The 21,298-nt window shown below is 36.8% G+C and overlaps 1 pseudogene; it reads right to left on the reverse strand.

Moving 5' to 3' along the window:
* Positions 1-20,077: 20,077 nt before the first annotated feature.
* On the reverse strand, positions 20,078-20,785 carry LOC149571223 (enoyl-CoA delta isomerase 1, peroxisomal-like; annotated as a pseudogene).
* Between the last annotated feature and the right edge of the window lie 513 nt (positions 20,786-21,298).

A 21,298-nucleotide genomic window follows, 5' to 3' on the forward strand; every position in this document is an offset into this window, starting at 1 on the left:
GCTATGTGAAAACTCATCACTCTCCATTCTCTCTACTCTCTATCCTCCCTACTATCTCTCTCCCATACCCTACCCTCTCTCTCTTCCTACTCTCTCCCCCCTCTCCATCCCTTACACTCTCTCTCTCCCCTCTCCCATCCTTTACTCTCTCTCTCACTCTCCCTCTCCCATTGCCTACTCTCTCTACCTCTCTCACCCTCTCTCCTCTCCCATCCCCTACTCTTTAGATCTCTCTCACACACTCTTATCCCCCACTTTCTTCTCTCCCATCCCCTACTCTCTACATCTATCTCACACACTCCCATCCCCCTATCTCTTTCCCTCTCCCTCTCCTACTGCCTACTCTCTCTCTCTCTCTCTCTCTCTCTCTCTCATCCTCTCTCTCTCTCTCTCTCTCTCTCTCTCTCTCTCTCTCTCTCTCTCTCCTCTCTCTCTCTCTCTCTCTCTCTCCCCCCATCCCTTACTCTCACTCTCTCTCCCATCCCCTACCCTCTCACACTCTCCCATCCCCTAATCTCACTCTCTCTCTCTCTCACATCTCGTATGATCTCTCTATCCCACCGCCTACTCACTCGCACACTCTCTCCCATCCCCTACTCTGTCTCTCTTACACACACACTCCCATCCCCCCTCTCTCTCCCTCTCCCACGCGCTCTCCCACTGCCTACTTCTCTCCCCCATCCCCTACTCTCTCTCCTCTCCATCCCCTACTTTGTCTCTCTTACACACATTCTCATTCCCCCTCTCTCTCTCCCTCTCCCACTGCCTACTTTCTCTCCCTCATCATCATACTCTCTCTCTTTGCCACCCCCCTCTCTCTCACACTCTCACACTCTCTCCCATCCCCTAATCTCTCTCTTTCATGGACACACACACTCTTATCCCCCCACTCTCTTCTCTCCCATCCCCTACTCTCTACATCTGTCACACACACTCCCATCCCGCCTATCTCTCTCCCTCTCCCTCTCCCACTCCCTCTCCTACTGCCTACTATCTCTCTCTCTCCCTCTCTACTCTCTCTCTCTCTCTCTCCCATCATGTATGAGCTCTCTCTGCCACCACCTACTCACTCTCACACTATCTCCCATCCACTACTCTATCTCTCTTACACACACACTCCCATCCCCTCTCTCTCTCTCCCTCTCCCACTTCCTCTCCCACCACCTACTTTCTCTCCCCCATCCCCTACTCTCTCTCTCCTCTCCCATCCCCTACTCTCTCACACTCTCACACTCTCTCCCATCCCCTACTCTGTCTCTCTTACACACACACTCACATCCCCCCTCTCTCTCCCTCTCCCATCGCCTACTTTCTCTCCCCCATCACCATACTCTCTCTCTCTACCAGACCCCCTACTCTCTCACACACACTCACACTCTCTCCCATCCCCTACTCTCTCTCTTTCATAGACACACACACTCTTATCCCCCCACTCTTCTTCTCTCCCATCCCCTACTCTCTACATCTGTCACACACACTCCCATCCCCCCTATTTCTCTTCCTCTCCCTCTCCCACTCCCTCTCCTACCACCTACTATCTCTCTCTCTCTCAAGTTCTCCCTCTTCCTCTCTACTCTCTCTCTTCCATCCCCTTACTCTCTCTCTCTCCCATCCCCTACTCTCTCTCACACTCTCCCATCCCCTAATCTCACTCTCTCTCTCTCCCATCTCGTACGAGCTCTCTCTGCCACCACCTACTCTCTCTCACACTCTCACACTCTCTCCCATCCCCTACTCTCTAGATTTGTCACACACACTCCCATCCCCCCTCTCTCTCCCTCTCCCACTCCCTCTTGCACTGCCTACTATCTCTCTCTCTCTCAAGTACTCTCTCTCCCTCTCTACTTTCTCTCTCCCATACCCTACTCTCACTCTCTCTCTTCCATCCCCTACTCTCTCACACTCTTTCCCCATCCCCTACTCTCTCTCTCTCTCTCTCTCCTCTCTCTCTCTCTCTCTCTCTCTCTCACCCCCATCCCGTATGAGCTTTGTTTGCCACCTCCTACTCTCTCTCAAACTCTCACACACTCTCCCATCCCCTACTTTATCTCTCTTATAAATAAATACACATTCTCATTCCCTCCTCTCTCTCTCTCTCTCTCTCTCTCTCTCTCTCTCTCTCTCTCTCTCTCTCTCTCTCTCCTCTCTCTCTCTCTCGTAGTCCTTCTCCCACTACCTACTCTATCCCATCCCCTACTCTATCTCTCTTACACACTTCCATTCCACCTCTCTCTCCCTCCTACTCCCTCTCCCATTGCCCACTATCTCTCTCTCTCTCTCTCTCACTCTCACTCTCTCCCTCTCTCTCCCATCCCTCTGCCATTGCCTACTCTCTCTATCTCTCTCTCCCCTCTCTCATTCCCTACTTTCTCTCTTTCACACACACACACACACACACCCATCCCTCCTCTCCTCCTCTCCCATCCCCTACTTTTTTTGTCACTTTCTCTCCCTCTCCCACCACCTACTCTCTCTCTCTCTCACTCTCACTCTCTCTCACTCTCACTCTCTCTCTCTCTCTCTCTCTTCATCTCTCTCTCTCTCTCTCTCTCTCTCTCTCTCTCTCTCTCTCTCTCTCTCTCTCTCTCTCTCTCTCTCTCTATCTATCTTTCTATCTATCTATCTATCTATCTATCTGCTACCCCCTACTCTCTCTTACATTTTCACACTCTCTCCTATCCCCTAGTCTCTCTCTCTCTTTCCTCTCTTACACACATTTCTATCCCCACCCTCTCTCCCTCTCCCACTCCCTCTCCCATCGCCTACTCTCTCTTCCATCCCCTACTCTCTCTCGAGCTTCTCTGTCTTCCCCTCTCTCCCATTCCATACTCTCTCTCGTTCACATACATGCACTCCCATCCTCCTCTCTCTCGCTCTTCCTCTCCCACTTTGTCTCCATCGCCTACTCTCTTTATCTCTTGTCTCTCTCTCTCACACACACATAGCCATTCCCTTGCCCCCCCCCCCCCCCCACACCTAGCTCTCTTTTGGTCTTGGTTTTCAATTTAGGCCTCAATAGTGCATGCACGCTATACTGAGAATTCAATGCTTTCAATAGCGCGTGTGTGCTATAGGGTGTGTGCTATAGGGCGCACGCACTATTGAAAGCTTTGCATTAAACCCAAGCCTTAGGCTTGGTTTTTCCTTGGAGATCCAACCCAAAGGTTTGGAGTTTATAAACAAGTCTGAGACATGTTTTCTAGCAAACATACAAAAATGATTGATTTTTCTTGTGTGCTCCTCTTCAAGATTCCTCGTGGTTGGGTATCGATAAGATCAGGTTACATAGTATTATAGGTCTCTATGTTAGCTATCTAACCATATAATTTATTTTTAATTTGAACTATTTCAAGCCTTTCATCCATAATTTCTTTTGAATGTATGTTTATTTTTTTGTCAAAAACCACCATGTACCAATTGAGCTATAGATTTTAGCTCGTTCATCGAATTTTGCGAAAACTTAGTTTTTTAGAAACTAGACTCCATTCTACACACTTTGAAAAAAACAAAATTGATTTTAGATTAGTTTTCAATTATTTCTAGGGGGAGCACACGAATATTTCATGTTTTTGGGATGTGTCTAGTTAAAAAATTCATTAAAAATAAAAAAAACACATTATAAAATTACCCAAAAAAATTTGAGATAAACTACATAGTGTTAAGTAACTTTTGACCAGAGCGATTAAAGAATTTCAAATAAAAAGTTAAAATTTTAGGGGGGCCACAATTTGTACTGTGTTATGTTTTTTTGGAATAAACAGTACCACTTTTTGTGGCCCCCCTTTTTTGAGGACCTAAAACTAAACCATTTTGAAAAAAAATTAGTAGTTTAGAAACTAGATTCAAAGGACTACGACTTTTGTTTTTGTCATATCTTAAAATTTTGAGCGTAACTATCTTCAAATTCTTGTTGAAGTTCAAAATTTGCAGATTTCAGGAAAAAGGTGTCCACTTATACCCCCCCTTTGGCACCACAACTTGGTGCACTTACCCATGGTATCCTCTACTTCATACAACTAGAGTTATATCATCTTCAGTTTACAAGAACAACATGTTTTCTTTTCTTTAATTGGGCCTTTTAAAAAAAAAAAATTATATTTTCCTACTTGATGGAGACAATTACTACATATTTCACCGTAGGAAGACAAGGAAGATGATGACTACATGTATGGCATTTTCTACTTTTCACTTCCAAACCCTGTTGACCATGCTTTTCAAAGTATGGTTCTTGGTTGAATCCCATCTGATTTTGATAGAGCATTATTTTTACAAGGAAGGTGTGATATGCATATAAGAGCATGGAATATACTCAAATATAGCCTATTGTAGGAAGTGAAAAAGAATATAAAGAAGTTAGTCTAATTGGTTCGGTTGTTAGGGTAACGAAGAATCTAAAATGAGATATAGGTATAGGTTTAAATAACTATCGAGCTCTCAAAGCTTTGAACTCTGACAATTTGAATAACCTATCATTAAGCTAGGCAAAAAAACATATCAAATTTTCCCTCCCAAACAAATAAACCATGGCAAAGAGAAAAACTAAGGCTAAGATCTTATGTACCTTGCTCTTGTGTGCAACATTGTTTGTTAGTTTTAGGTAAGTTGGATAGTTGTTCATCCATATGTGATTAATTAACAAATAATTGTTAGATTAAAGACAAATATTTGTTAATTAACTAGTAACCTTTTGGTTAGGTTGTTTTTAATCAAGAAGCAACTAGAAACTTCTTGGTTAGGTTGTCTTTAATCAAGAAACAACTAGAAACCTCTTTGTTAGGTAGTATAACAGGGGAGTCGAGGGAAGCATTTGATGAACATAAGTTGTAGAAGCATTTGCAGTGATAGAAAATAATCTTGCAATGTTAGCAAGGGCACACTAATAGCATTGAGGATAGTAGTGGGGAATATCAGCAAGAGAACTTAGGAGGTTGTCTAAATTTTGCCAGTAAGAGGAATTTTGTATCTCTTGATTTGCTAAAGTTAATATATTTTCCATCTGCAGAACTAGTTTTCCCTTAATAGTTTTCCCAGGGACAATTTGTCCAAAAATATTGTGTTCATTGTGTTGTGAATTTACTTCCGTATTTATTGGTAAAGTTGTAATTGTGTTGTGAATTTATTTTTGGCAGTTAAATAATCTTATATAATAAGAGATTAATAATTAGGAACTGCAATAATGTTAATTTTCAAATAATTAGTAACTGCAATAATGTTAATTTTCACTTTTTGACTGCAAATACATGTGAACCGAATCAACTCCCCGACATTATAAATAGATCAAAATGAAAAGGATATAAGAGCTTTAACAAATAATAATAAAAAGAATCTGAAGAAAGGATCAAACAGCTTGAATGGAAGAAAGAAAGAGGAAGCAGTTTACTCCAAATTAGAGGCTATATATGGGGGTTGACAACTGTAAAAACAGAGAAAACAGAGTAGGTCACCAATTTAAGGATTTGTTTCACTTAATAGATTTCCACAAATAATGGGCAGGTCACATTTAGGGTTGAAAAATCTATGACATTCCCATCAATGTAAGATGCCAAAAATCCTCTTTATCTAATTGTTTAACTCAAATGATTTTTACACCAAATTTTAGTCAAAAAAATTTCCAAAATTTATCTCGAAAAGAGTGAATTCTCTACAGATTTTTACTATGGAAAATTGATCTGAAACAATATTCACAACCTAATAGATGTCTGATTCAAACATACTTGTTGTAGTGGGCTAAAGGTGCCCGTGCTGTTGTTGGCCACCAGAAATAGAAAGGATTTGGGCCTAGAAGCAAAAAATTCAGAAACATTTATAAGTTCTACAAACCCTGGAGTTCTATCAAAGTAGTGAGGACTTGTACTGATGATATGTACTCTATACTATGTAGAATTTATCATCACACCACTTAAATTTAGGAAGTTTTCCTAATTTTAAAAAAAAAATGATTTATCTTTTATATAAATAGTTAGAGCTTATAAAAAATATTATTTCATATGTTTTTAATGGATGGTTCAAACTACTCAGTAAGAATTGATATGTGGTTGGTTCTTTATGAATCATTCAAAAATGGAAAAAGTGGCCAAGGAAAACGTTCATCAAAAGTGGAAAGAAGGCGATATGGAATAGGAAACATGATTGTGGAGAACAATTTGATATGTGTAGAACAAATATTATATTTAATAAAATTGAATTAAACATATATATATATATATATATATATATATATATATATATATATATATATATATATATATATATATATATATATATATATATATATATATATATATATATATATATATATATATATATATATATGTGAGATTTAACTATATAAATTAGATATTTATCATTTTTATATTTTAATATGATATTTGGAAAGTACAACTTTTTACTTAAAACTATAAAAATTAAAAATTCATTATTAAAGTCATTGTCTTGTTAGAAAATAATATTTCTTACAAAAATCTTAATTGCTATTAATCACTACTTAAACAAACAAGAGTGGCATAGGTTATTGGTATTATGGTTATTGAATGGAGATGATGTAGAAAAATATTGATTAGTTGAATCGATTTATCCCTATGATATACTCTAAGGAAACAAAAGTGCAGAGCATAAAGTGAAACATTAGACAGTTACTAAATAGTGTAGTAGTTTATATTATAAGATATGAAAGACTAAAAGATATTCAAGGTGGTGGTCACTTAAAACGAAATTATATAGGTAATCTACATATAAATTCATTTGAATCTTAAACTAAGAACTAAAGAGTTTAAAGTTTGTTTCTAGCATTTATGCAATTTAGATTTGAAAATATTGGATTTGGATTTTCTAAAGTGCAATATATGTCTTGAAATTAAAGATTAAATAAAACATTCAGTTTTAAGATTGAACAAGCATTTCAATTGCAAATTACTGTGCTAGTACCTGTGTTCAAGAAGCCTATAATTCTTCAGACAAAAATAAATCGTTATTAAAAATTTAATAACTCTGATCGCTTCCCTGTGGCATATTTGTGTATGTCTTTATCATTTTAGGAAGCCCATCTCTTGTCAATATGTTTCTCTTATGTGGCATATATTCTTTAAATGCTAATTTTCACAGTTCATGATATTGTGCAATGGTATTATTCTGTCAAAATATTAATCTATATTCTGCCATCTATCACCCAAAAACAAGAAACACAAAAGTAATAATCATTGTTAAAAGAAATATGAAAAAATTAATAATTGTAGAAACAATTTTATAATTACTAAAAAACATCTAGATAGAAATTATATAGATGATTTGATGTTAATATTAATTGGCAATTTGTAACTATCAAAGATATTAGTGTTTTTTTTCTAATTATTTATGAATTTAACTATGTTAAATAGTATTTATGAATATTTTGAATTATAATTCATGGTCTATCAAGAAAGTAGAAATTCTTGGATGTCATTTGGTAATTTCAATTTGGAGAGGTGAGATGGAGGTGCCCTAACCTATTTGTAGGTTTGCATGTGTGGGTTCTATGGATGTGTTTCAGTAGTAGAGTAGTTTTTTGTTTATTGCAATGGGTGTTATTTCTGTTTGGCATTTACGAGGACTTTTTCAGTTTGCTGGCAGTTGTTTTGGTTTTTGTTTGTTTTCCTAGTTTCAATCTTTTTATGGCAGAGATTTCTCTAGCATTAGTTGTGGATTTTTCTAACATGGACAAGGCTCATAATGGGTCCTCTTCAAGCATGCATGCTCAGCAAGTAGATACATTTTATTTGAGTGCTGGCTCTAATACGAAGAAGGTTGATGGGTGTCTTTCTAGAACCCAAGATCGCCCAGTTTTGGTCATTCCTCCTAATTTGGTGGAAGAAGATGTCTCATGTTGGAGTAGACATGCTCTAATCTATAAGTTTCTTCGTATTCATATTCCTTTGTCCACTCTTGAGGCTTGGATCTGGAATTCCTGGAAAATTGAAGTAGATATGAACATTATGCTTGCAGCAAATAGCTATTTTATGGTTATTTTCTCAAATATTGTAGATCACAATAGAGTTTTTGAAGGTGGCCCATATTTTTATAATCAGGTTGGATTATTTATTAAACCACAATATGCACATTTTAATTTAGCTGAAGAGATGCCTTCTCATGTTCCTGTTTGGGTCTATCTACCTTGCCTCCCCTTGGAGTTTTGGTGAGAAGACATTTTACATAAAATTGCTAGTCTCTTGGGAAAGCCTGCAGCAATCGCTACACAAACCCTTGATAAAAAGGTGATTTCTTTTGCTTGGATTTATGTTGAGATAGATCTAAATAATCCCCTACCAAATTCGATGGAAATTTGTTTAGGATCTTTGTCATGGATTCAACAATTAGGTTATGAATCTCTACCTTTTTTATGTCAATTTTGTCATGAGTATGGCCATCTCCTACAACATTTCCCTAAAGTTCATAAGGATTCTCATTCCCCCTCTTTGGCGCCTCCTCCACTAGGTAAAGAGGACAAAGGGAAAGCTCCTATGATGGTTGAACCTCACGAAAAGGTCAAGGAAGGATTTGTACCTGTTAAAACTAAGGCTAAAGGACAAGGTTAGAATAAGCCATTCAAGGATAGGCAGATAGATGGAAGCTTTAATAGGTTTGAGGTGCTGGAGAATTTAGCTTTGGAAGAAGGGGTCCCGCATGTGGTCACTTCTAATAGTGTCAGAGTTAGTATGGAGGTTGTACCAGCTCTTAAACTAGAACCAGTTCAAGCTCTTAAGGGACAACAAGTGGCTTAGGTGACTTTAAATAATTCCATAGAGGATGACATTGTTTTGGTAGATTTAGCTAGAGAAGTTTTAGTTTCATCTCAAAATAATAAGGGTTCATCTCATAGACTGGGAGTGCAACGACAAACCCTTAAGAAAATTCATGTTGATAGCTCCTCAAAAGGGCAAAAGATAGACCTTGAAAAGATAAAAATGACTGGAGATCTGATGGTAGAATCTGGGTTTGTTAAACCCATTGATGCTCACTTTTCTCAAACCCCTAAATGATCATTCTCTCTTGGAATGTGAGGGGTTTGAATAACACCTATCATCAAAAATCTATTCATGATTTGATTGCAATTCCTTATATGGATGTCTTTTGTGTTCAAGAGATTAAGGTTTCTATTGAGGTTATGCATCAGAATGCTCCACACATTTGGTATGCTGGTCATTGTCAAAGTATTGGTTCACAAGGGAATTTTGGAGGTTTGGCTCTGTTCTGGGACCCTCATAAGATTTCTCTCCTTTGGTAGATTTCTAGTCATTACTCAATCTCTATGGTGGTGACTGCCTTGGACTCTAGTGAGACTATTCTTGTGACAAATGTTTATGCCCCTATTGAAATTCATGGAAAGATTCATCTTTGGGATCACATTAGGTATGTGCATTCTTGTGCTCCTTATTTTCCTTGGATTTTAGGAGGCAATTTTAATTCTATTTTAACTCTTGAGGAGAAAAGAGGAGGTTGGCCTAGGCTTAGCCTTGCTTATGATATTTTTCAAGCCCAAGTAGATGTTCTTTCTATTATTGATGTTAAGCTTTCAAATGGGGTTTTCACTTGGAACAATAGATAGAGTGGTCAGGAAGCTATCTCAGAATGTTTGGATAGGTTTCTTGTTTCATGTTTGGATAGGTTTCTTGTTTCATGTTATTGGGTTGGCAGTGGCTTAATTACAAGTTCTAAAATTCTTGATTGGAGAGGTTTGATCATTGGCTGATTAAGTTCTCTTCTTCTCTTGTTGCACTCCCTAAGAACCCTTCTTTTAGATTCTAGCTTATGTGGTTCTAAGACTGGTCCCTTTATGATTTGATGGCTAAGTGGTGGAGAGAGGGTGGCCTAGCTTATGGCATGGCTATGTTTGTCTTTGAGATGAAACTTAAATATGTCAAATATCATCTTAGAGAGATGGAATACTTCTTGCTTTGGGAACCTTCAATCTAGAAAGAGGAATGCTCTAAATCATCTTGTAGTGATTACTCACCAAATCAGGGACTTTGGGCTTATAGAGGCTCTTGGTAGGGTAGAATCCCAGGCTATGTAGGATGTGGAAGAATGGGAACTTTGGGAAGAGATTTACTAGAAACAAAAGGCTTGCATTGATTGGCTACAAGAAAGGGATAGACATACTACTTTTTTTCATCATTATGTTCAAGCTCATCGTAATAAAGGGTATATTTCTTCTTTTGTTACTACTAAAGGACTTAAGATTTCTTCTTGAGCAGTCTAGTATGACCTAGGAAGCCCTTCAATTTTATTCTAACCTTTTTATTGAGGATTCTCAGCCTGCAGCTGAGAAGGAGAACTTAATTCCTTCATGCATTCCTTCTCTTATCACCAATACTATGAATGATTCTCTCCTTTGTCCAATTTTGATATCTAAACTTGAAGATGTGTTTGGGATGAATAAAGGTAAAGCTCTAGGCCTAGATGGCTTCCCTTTGTAATTCTTTTAGGAATTTTTGGAAATTATAAATATGGATCTCTTGGAGGTGGTTAAGGAATCCCTTCAAAATAAGAAAATGCTTCATGTATTGAATTGTACTTTACTAACTCTTATCCCTAAGAAAGAAGGTGCTAACAATCTTGACTCCTTTTCTCCAATTGCTCTTTGTAATGTGTACAAAATTATCACCAAATTGATTGTTGATAGACTCAAGATATGCCTTCTAGTTGTGATTTCAGAGGAACAAGGTGGTTTTGTGGTTGGTGAGCAAATTCTTGATGGAATTATTATTGCTTCTAAAGTTATTCATTCTATGCATACATCAAAAGAGAGAGCTATGTTCATTAAGTTGGATATGGCTAAAGCTTATGACAAAGTCAAATGGACTTTTCTCCAAAAGATTCTCTTGGCCTTTGGTTTTTACCAACAGTGGGTGAATTGGATTATGAGTTTTCTACTTCAGCTTCTTTTTCTATTATGGTGAATTGTGTTCCTTTAGAGCCCTTTGGTGCCTCTAGAGGACTTCGCCAAGGGGATCCTATTTCACCTTATCTCTTTATCATTCTAGCTAAGGGTTTGGGATGCTTTCTTAAGCTTCATGCTCACCAAGGTTTTATTCATAGGTGGAAATGGGGTGTTGACTTGCCTCCTATTTCACATCTTCAGTTTATGAATGATACTTCATTTATGGGACATGCCCATCTTTAGGAAGCTACTTCTTTTAGGCAGGCTTTGGATGTGTATCTTGTAGCTTTGAGACAGAAAGTTAATGAGAACAAATGATCCTCCATTTTTTTCTTCAATACTCCCTAGGCTATTTAGAGGCATATTGCTACTATTTTGAGGTTTCAGATTATGTCTCTTCCCTTTGTTTATTTGAGTATTCCTCTTATTGTTGGTAAACATCCTAAATCTTCTTGGCAAGTTTTTCTTGATAAACTATGGCAAAAGGTTAATCATTGGACTCATCGATGGCTATCAACTGTTACTTGCCTAACTCTATTAAAATCAGTTATTGAAGCCCTTCCTATTTACAGGTGTTTTGTTCAAGCTATTCCAATGTATTTTCTTCAGGAATTTGATGCTATGTCCTGTCAATTCCTTTAGAGTAGGAACCTTTCAACTTCTAAATGGAGTTTAGTTAAATGAGAAATAGTGTGTGGACCTCAAAAGGAGGGTGGCCATGGCTTATGATCAGCTATTTTAAATGGATAGGTTCTTGCTGCAAAACTTTATTGGTGTTGGTGTACTAACCAACATCAACTTTGGGCTCATATTCTCACCCATAAGTATTTTCCAGATATTGATGCGGTTGAAGTTCACCCCTTTCCTCTAGAAGGGAGAGGATCTATGATTTGGAATACACTAAAGTTTGGAGCTCGGTTAAAGATGGTCTCTTTTGGATTTGTCATTCGAGATCACAAGCTTTATTTTGGCTTGACTCTTAGGATGGGCACCCTTCTATTCTTACCACTCATCCTTAGCTACATGCTCTCTATCAAAATTTTAGTGTTGTTGGTTGGGACACAATTAATTTTTTATAAGATAGGGTGTGTTAGAGGTTTGGCTCCTTCCTTTCGTTGGAAACATCCTTCTAAATGGCCTCTAGGGGGATCTAAGGAGGATAGGAAGGAGTTGTTTTAGATTTTGCAGTCTCATGAGTGTACTACTTTGGTCAGTAATGATGTTCTTGCTTGGGACAACAAAGATTTGTCTAGAAATTTTTTAGTATTTGTAGGATATGTTAAGCTTCTTTGGAAAATGTTGGGGGACATTCAGATGCCTTGGTGGAAGCAAGTCTGGTACAAGTTTTCTTGGCCCAAATGTAATTTTTTTTAATTTTTGGTGGTCCATAGGTTATGTCTTACGTGGGATAATTTATACAAGTGTGGCTTCCAAGGACCCTTAATGTGTGTTCTATGTCAAACTAGTGAAGAAAATATCTCTCATCTCTTTTTCCAATGCTCTTTCAGTAGACATATTTGGCACTCTTAGTGGAATGTGTGGAACCAATCCTGTTGGCATGTTTCCTCACTGGTAGAATTCTTTGCTCGCTAGGGTAAGGCTCCTATCAAGACTTCATTTCTTCAAGTTTCCTAGACTCTTGGACCCTCCTTTATTATTTGGCATATCTAGTTGGAAAGGAACCGTCGTATCTACAAGGATGAGTTTTTAGAGGTTCCTCACTTATGGTGGAAAATTCTCTATTCTTTGGGGGAAATTGTTTCTACAAAATGTGACACTTCTAAGGCCATGGAACCAAGGGAGGATATTTTCAACAATTGTCTGAATATTCCCCCCTCACATGGAAATTTGCTAAGAAAGATGTGTAGACATCCCTTGCAAAAGATTAATAGGGTGGGGAAGTGGAGTGCCCCTCCATAGGGTATTCTTAAAATCAACACGGATGGGTCTTCCAAGGGAAATCTAGGTCCTGTTGGCATTGATGGTGTTGGTAGAGATATGAAGGGGGATGTCCAATTTGTGTTTTCTATTTATAAAGGTCATCACACTAACAACTTAATGGAGGCCTTAGCTATTTTGTATGCTATGAAGAATGCTTGTGACCTTGGTTGGAGAAGATTTATTTGTGAATCTAATTCACAAGTGGTAATATGTTTATTGAATCAGCAACATTCTGAAGTTTTTAATCGGAAGTTAGCTTTGATTGTGGACCAGATTCATAATTTGTGTACCTCTTTGGAGTCTATTACTTTCACTCATATTCCCAAGGAATGGAATAGTGTTGCTGATTGTTTGGCGAAGCGGGCTTCTGACTGTCATTCTTTCATGAATCTTGAAATGAGACTAGAACTCCAAACATTATATCCAGCCTTGTGGTTGTTAGATACATCAAACTCCCAACGAGCTTCTTATACAAAGTTGTATTTACATTAGATCCCTTATCATCTTGACTTAACTTCATATCCGTGACAATTGGTGTTGGTGTTGATTTGCATTTCAACATATTAAACCTCCACAAAATATTATTAGCATACTTTGCTTAAGAAATGAATATACCATTTTCATTTTGTTTCACTTCAATGCCAAGCAAATACTTCATTAAACCCAAATTAGTCATCTCGAATTCTTTTTTCATAGCTGATTTAAACATTTCAATTGATAAATCACCCGTGATAATCAAGTCATCAACATATAAACAAAAAATTAAGATCTCAACTAGCTCATTTATCTTAGTATATAAGGTAGGCTCACTATTGCACCTAATAAAGCCATTTTGTAATAGATAGGAATCAATTCTAGTATAGCATGCTCTTGGGGCTTGTTTGTGTTCATAAAGTGCCTTCTTGAGTCTATAAACCTTGTTTTCATGACGCATAGTCTCATACCCAAGTGGCTGCTCCACATAAACCTCTTCTTCTAAGAAGCCATTGAGAAATGTTGATTTTACATCCATCTGATAAATTTCCCACTTATTTTGATCTGCTATGGCTAATATAGTCCTCAGGGTGTCTAAATGAGCGACTGGTGCAAATGTCTCATTGTAGTCTACATCGGGCTATTGTGAAGAACCTTTTGCTACAAGCCTTGCTTTCTATTTTTCAACATTACCATTTGCATTCAACTTTTTCATATAAACCCACTTTACTCCAATCACATATTTTCCTTGTGGAAGACTCACTAGTTCCCATGTTTGGTTCTTTTCCATGGCATCAATTTCTTCATCCATTTCTTGAACCCATTTTTCTTCTTTAATTGCTTCTTCATAGTGGATTGGATCATCAACATGTGAATATAAAGAAAAAAGAGAAGTTTGATCTGCACTACTTTCAGCATTATCTTGCTCATAAATGTCTCTCAAACTTTTTATTTTTTGTCTCCTTAAGCTGGCTAGTGTGGGATTTGGCATGTCATTTGAATTTGTAGATTTTGGACTTGATGGATCAGTAGTAGGAGTCCCAATTGAAGATTGTTTTTGTTGCACATTTGATGGTGTATTTTCTTGTGAGTGTGGGGTTGTCCTAATGCTTGTTAATGGTTTCCTTTGTCCCAATTTTTGACCTTGAATGGGTGTAGGTGGAGTCACATTTGAAGAATGTGTTGATGCAAAATCTTCATCTTCTTCTTGTGGTGTGTTGGCTACTATATTAATCGTCTTATCCAAGGTTCCATCCCATGCTTCATCTTCTACAAATTGCACATCTTTGTTGATTATGACCTTTTTGTTGATTGGATTGTATAACTCATATGCCTTTGATTCATCACTATAACCAATAAATATACAATTTTCTCCTTTGTTATCCAATTTTCTTCTCAATTCATCTGGCACATGTGCATATGCCACACATCCAAATACTCTCATATGAGAAAACTATGTTTTCTTCCACTCCATGCTCCTTTGAGAATCATATTTTTCACACTCTTGGTTGGACATCTATTCATTATATATGCTGCACATGATACATCTTCAGCCCAACACTCATTTGAAAAATGTTTTGCTTTCATCATGCTTCTAGATATTTCCATTATTGTTCTATTTTTCCTTTCAGCTATTCTTTTTTGTTCAGGGGTATATCTAGTAGTGAATTTCTTGTGAATTTCATGTTCCTTGCAAAAATATAGAACTTCATTTGAGATGTATTCACCGACTCTATCTGTTCTCAATGCTTTGATGTAATGACCACTTTGCTTTTCAACAAGAACCTTAAATTGACAAAAGTAAACAAACATTTCATCCTTATGTTTTAGAAAGTAGACCAATGTTTTCCTTGAATAATCATTAATGATTGTCAAGAAGTAGTTACTTTCACTGATGGAGGGTGTTTGCATTGGTCCACACAAATCTGAATGGATGATCTCTAAAGGTTTCTTGGCGCTCATTGACATAGCTACTAGAAATGATTCTCTATGTTGCTTTCCTAAGATGCAACCTTCACACACCCTTGTTGGTTTATCTATGAGGGGCAATCCTTTGACCATGCTTTTCTTGTGAAGAAAGTTTAGTGCTGCAAATTTTAAATGCCCAAATATTAGATGCTAAAGCCAATTTTCATCTTTTATTTTAGCTTGAAATATTGTTTGACTGTTGTAACTTTTTTCTCTGCATCTTGTGTGGTCATTATAGGTTGTGCTTGAGCATTGTTGACATTCAATTTAGGTTTAACGTTTAAGGGAAACATTATAGTACTTGTCATTTGGACTTTGGCAACGAGCTAAATACTTCAAAATTTGTCTAAGATTGTGCACACTTCATTTTTAAAAGATACTCTATAACCCTTTTGACTGAGCTAGTCAATGCTCATTAAATTGTGTTTTAAACCAGGAACAAAATAGACATCAGATATATGTTTCTTCTCCACCTTTTCCTTTGACTTCTATTTTTTTGTCATTACCCAAAGTTACATCAGATTTTACACTTTCATCTAAACTAGAAAATATTTCTAAATTTCTTGTCATGTGAGTGTTGCACTCTGAATCTAAAAACCATACATTAGTTTGGCCTTCTTGTGCCACATTACAAGCTAAGAAGATGCTATCTTGAGTTTGGTTTTCTTTGATGAAGTTTGCACTTTGTTGTCTAGAATCATATTGCTTCTTTCTACATTCATTTAATAGTGTTGTGATTTCTTACAATAATGACATTGGATTGAGGATTTGTCATACCTTTTCCCTTGAGGCTAATTTTGAAATGCATTTTGGGCTGAGTTATAGATGATACCTCTTCCACTTGAGCTTGATGGGCTGCTTCTTCCACCTCTATTTGAGTTTCTTCCTCTTCCTCTGAAATTTGTTCTTCCCCTACCTCTACCATGGTTGATTGAAACTTGTGTCTTGAAGGCATGCTCCAAACTTGTATGTGTTCTTCTATTTAGTCTATGCTCATGAGAAATGAGTGAGGCATGTATCTCATCAACTGATATTTTTGAGAGATCTTTTGACTCTTCTATGGCTACCACAATACTATCAAATCTTGGAGGCAAACATCTTAATATCTTTTCTACTACTCTCTCTTCCTCAAGTGTCTCACCATGAGATCTAATTTGATTTACCAATCTAAGAAACTTAGTGAAGAATGAATATATTGTATTTGATTCCTTCATGTCAAGAGACTCAAAATCCCTTCTTAGTGTTTGTAGTTTGACTATCTTCACTTTTACCATTCCTTGGTAGGTTGTTTGAAGAATATCCCATGCTTGCTTGGACTTTGTTGCTGCTGAAATCCTTGGAAATATGCTTTCATGCACCCCTTGAAAGATTGAAAAACAAAGCTTTTGAGTCTTTCTTCGTATTATCCTTCGATAATTCCTTATCTACTTGAGAAAGTGCATTGTATGTTGTTGCATTTGTTTGTTCTTGGTATCCATTTTGAACAAGATCTTATAAATCTTGTGAAGAAAATAATGCTCTCATTGTCATTGCCCAATACTCATAATTTTTTCCATTGAACAATTGGATCTATGTATTTGTCAAGTTTGTGCTTGCTGCCATTGCTGACTATGAAAAATGACCTTTCTAATCTTAAGAGCCTCCCAAACAAAAATCTTCACCCAATATTCTTTAAACCTTCAGCTCTGATACTGCTAATGGAAAGAAATAGAGGAAAAAAGACAGAGACAAAACAACAGAGTTGAAGACAATTTTTTAATTCATATATTGAATATAATTACTAGATACAGATTTATCTCCACAAAATAGAGTTGTTGCTCTATACATCAAATGCACAAATAAATGAAAACATAAACATTTGTTTGATATTAGTATTTTTTTGTTACTCTACCAACACACAAAATCCTCTTCTTTCTTTTCAAACTGCTTTGTCCTATAGTAGAACCTCTATTTTTTTCAGACTTCTTCTTCTCTTTTTAAAAGTAACTCATGTACCCCCTTATACATCAAAGAGTATTACAGCTACAAAAATATATTAAAATATATGATATAAATATTTGGAGTCCATCATAGAACCCAAGGAAATGAGGGTAGATCAATAAAGATTTAATGGCATTTATGACAAGTTGCATTAAGGACATCTGCAAATAATAAAAAACAAAATGGTGGACAGAGTTCTCAAGGATGAAAAGACAGGATGCAACTGAAAGATAAATCTGTAGGATAAATAAATTAGTGTAGTTGGAGATTACTTCCAACATGCATGGCAATAATTAGCATGTGGTTATAGATAATGAAAACTGTAATCTAGAAGGAGATTCTGTAATGAGAGATAAATGTTTTGAAAACAGGGAGGTCTATACTTACTGCTAGTGAATCTATCTAGTTCCTAATGAACTTTTACATTCAATCTGGCTAGATTGACTTAATTTTGGATTTTTTTTTTGAACTAAACCTAACCTGATCACATATTCAATGGTATCCTCTACTTCATACCACTGGAGTTATATCATCTTCAAATTACAAGAACTACATGTTTTCTTTTCTTTAATTGGACCTTTTAAAATAAAAAATTGATAATTTTCTACTTCATGGAGAAAATTACTACATATTTCACCGTAGGAAGACAAGGAAGACGATGACTACATGTATGGTATTTTCTACTTTTCACTTCCAAACCTTGTTGACCCTGCTTTTCAAAGTATGGTTCTTGGTTGAATCGCATCCAATTTTGATAAAGCATTATTTTTACAAGGAAGGTGTGATATGCATATAAGAGCATGGGATATACTCAAATATAGCCTGTCAATGAAAGTGAAAAAGAAAATAAAGAAGTTAGTCCAAATGGTTCGGTTGCCTGGGTAACGGAGAAACTAAAGCGAGATATAGGTTAAAATACCTGTCAAGCTCTTAAAGCTCTGAAATCCAACAATTTGGATAACCTATCATTAGGCTAGGCAAAAAAACATATCAAAATTTCCCTCCCAAACAAATAAACCATGGTGAAGAGAAAAACTAAGGCTAAGATCTTATGTAGCCTGCTCCTGTGTGCAACATTGTGTGTTAGTTTTAGGTAGGTTGGACAATTGTTCATCCATATGTGATTAATTAACAAATAATTGTTAGAGTAAAGAAAAATATTTTTTAATTAACTAAATCCTTCTAGAAGCAACTAGTAACCTTTTGATTAAGTTGTTTTTAATCAGAAAGCAACTAGAAACTTCTTGGTTAGGTTGTCCTTAATCAAGAAGCAACTAGAAACCTCTTGGTTAGGTAGTATAAAAGGGGGGTCAAGGGAGGCATTTGGTGAACATAAGTTGTAGAAGCATTTGTAGTGATAGCAAATGATCTTGTAGTGTTAGCAAGGGCGCACTGATAGCGTTGGGGATAGCAGTGGGGAATATTAGCAAGAGAAATTAGGAGGTTGTCTAAATTTTTCGAGTAAGAGAAATTTTGTATCTCTTGATTTGGTGAAGTTAATATATTTTCCATCTACAGAACTGGTTTTCCCTTAATAGTTTTTCCAGGGATGATTTGTCCAAAAATATTGTGTTCATTGTGTTGTGAATTTCTTTCTATATTTATTAGTGAAGTTGTAGTTGTGTTATTTTTCGATATTAGCTATGAATTTATTTTCAGCAGTCAAATAATTTTATAAAATAAGAAATTAATAATTAGTGACTGCAATAATGTTAATTTTCACATTATGACTGCAAATATCGACAGTTAAATAATCTTATATAATAAGAAATTAATAATTAGTGACTACAATAATGTTAATTTTTACATTGTGACTGCAAATACGTGTGTCCAACACTATAAATATATCAAAATGAAATGAATATAAGAGCTTTAACAAATAATAAAAAGATGAATATGAAGAAAGGATCACACAGCTTGAATGGAAGAAAGAAAGAGGAAGCAGTTTACTCCAAATCAAAGGCTATATATGGGGGGTAACGACTGTAAAAGTAGAGCAAACAGAGCAGGTCACCAATTTAAGGATTTGTTTCACTTCATAGATTTCCACGAATAATGGGTATTTAGGGTTGAAAAATCTATGACATTCCTGTCAATGTAAGACGCCAAAAATCCTCTTTATCTAATTGTTTAACTCAAATGATTTTTACACCAAATTTCAATCTAAATTTTTTCCAAAACTTCTCTCAAAAAGAGTGAATTCTCTATAGATTTTTACTATGGAAAATCAATGTGAAATGATATTCACAACCTAATAGATATCCGATTCAGACATACCTATTGTAGTGGGCTAAAGGTACCCGTACTACTGTTGGCTACCAAAAATAGAAAGGATTTGGGCCTTGAAGCAAAATATCAGAAACATTTACAAGCTCTACAAACCCTGAAGTTCTATTAGAGCAGTGAGGACTTTTACCAATGATATGTATTCTATACTATGTAGAATTTATCATCACACCACTTAAAGCTGGAAAGTTTTTCTAGTTTAATATGTTTTTTTTAATGGAGGGTTTAAACTTGGGAGGACCCCTTATACTCAGTAAGATTTGAATGGGCTATTTTTGAAATCATTCAACTTTATCAATAGACCAAAGACCCATTGACCTATTGTAAACAAATTTAAAAATAATAGATCAATTTAAATAAAATATATATATTTAGATTTCACTAAATGAATGCAGTAGTTTGATAGTCTTTGATAGTCTTTTTAAGAGTACATAATTCTCCTTCCCTTACACAAAAGGTTTACCATAAGCATAGCGATTACTCAAAAATAGAAAAAGTGACCAAGGAAAACGTCCATCAGAAGTTGAAAGAAGGCAATATGCGATAGGGAACATGATTGTGGAGAACCTCCACAACACCAGAGAAGGAAGTGAGCCTGCAGCCATGGTAGATCTCCCTCTCCCATCCCCTACCTACCAATTTCTCCGCCGCCTTTACTGCCGCCTCCAACATCGCCGCCAAATACTCAAAAATGCTGCCAACAATCCCTCTCTCCAACGCCGTCTCTGCCTTCACCTTGCCGGCGCCCAAAACCACGTTGCGTAGGGCGGCAGGATTGAGCTTGGTGCAAATCAAGGCCATCATACTCTCCGGGATGTGCAACCCAAGATCGAGCTCGCAAATATGGAGCTCTGAGTAGCCCTCTTTCCTCATCAAGTGGTAATCGTGGGCGAGAAGTAGCATGACCCCGCTCGCCACCGCGTCGCCGCAGATTGCTGTGACTGTTGGTACACTCAGCCTCATGAAACCCAAGAACATCTTCTCCAGTTTCTCAATGGCCATGTCCAGTCAGTCGTTTGGGCTCTTGGCGATCCATTCCATGTCGAGACCGCCGAAAAAGTAATTGCCAGCGCTTGTGGTCACCAGGGCTACCGCATCCAGCGATTGTTCCACCTGATTGAGGGCATCGAAGATTGCATCGAATGTTGTGGGATTAAACTTGTGCTCGCCCTCACCCAAAAAGGTTAGTATGTACACCTTTCCACGCTTCTCAAGGCTGCACATTCTCACTATCTCTGTCTCGCTCTTGCGAACAAATCAAGGCAGAATGTGTGGGCCATGCTAATTAATAGCAGAGCTCTTCTACGGTAGCTAAATCCCTGTTCGCACGTGAGCTTTTCCACTAAGACCGACCTATCCGTGTTTTAGTCAATAATTCATCTCTATTTCGTTTGTTGCTGCAGTGAACATGATTTACCCATTCTACATGGGGGTTGTTCACTTAATACTTATATTTATTGACTTAATATCCTTCTCTTTTTTTTGACAACATTGTACTAATACTTGTGATGCTAACTACCAAAAATTGAATAAAATGTACCTTGAATTATAAAAATTAACCAATGATGTGATGCCACATCAGCTGTTCAACTATGGGTACCTTTTATGCACGACCATTGGTCTCACTTTTTTTTTGGGTTGTTTCAGAGAACTTGGCAAAAAGCATGCTGATGAGACATCATAATGGGTGACGTGAATTTGAAACCTTAGTTATAAGTAGACGACTCACCAAGTACC

Source organism: Cupressus sempervirens, chromosome 2 (assembly GCF_028749045.1).
Source record: "Cupressus sempervirens isolate cs-2001-9-10 chromosome 2, ASM2874904v1, whole genome shotgun sequence".
NCBI classification, from domain to species: domain Eukaryota; kingdom Viridiplantae; phylum Streptophyta; class Pinopsida; order Cupressales; family Cupressaceae; genus Cupressus; species Cupressus sempervirens.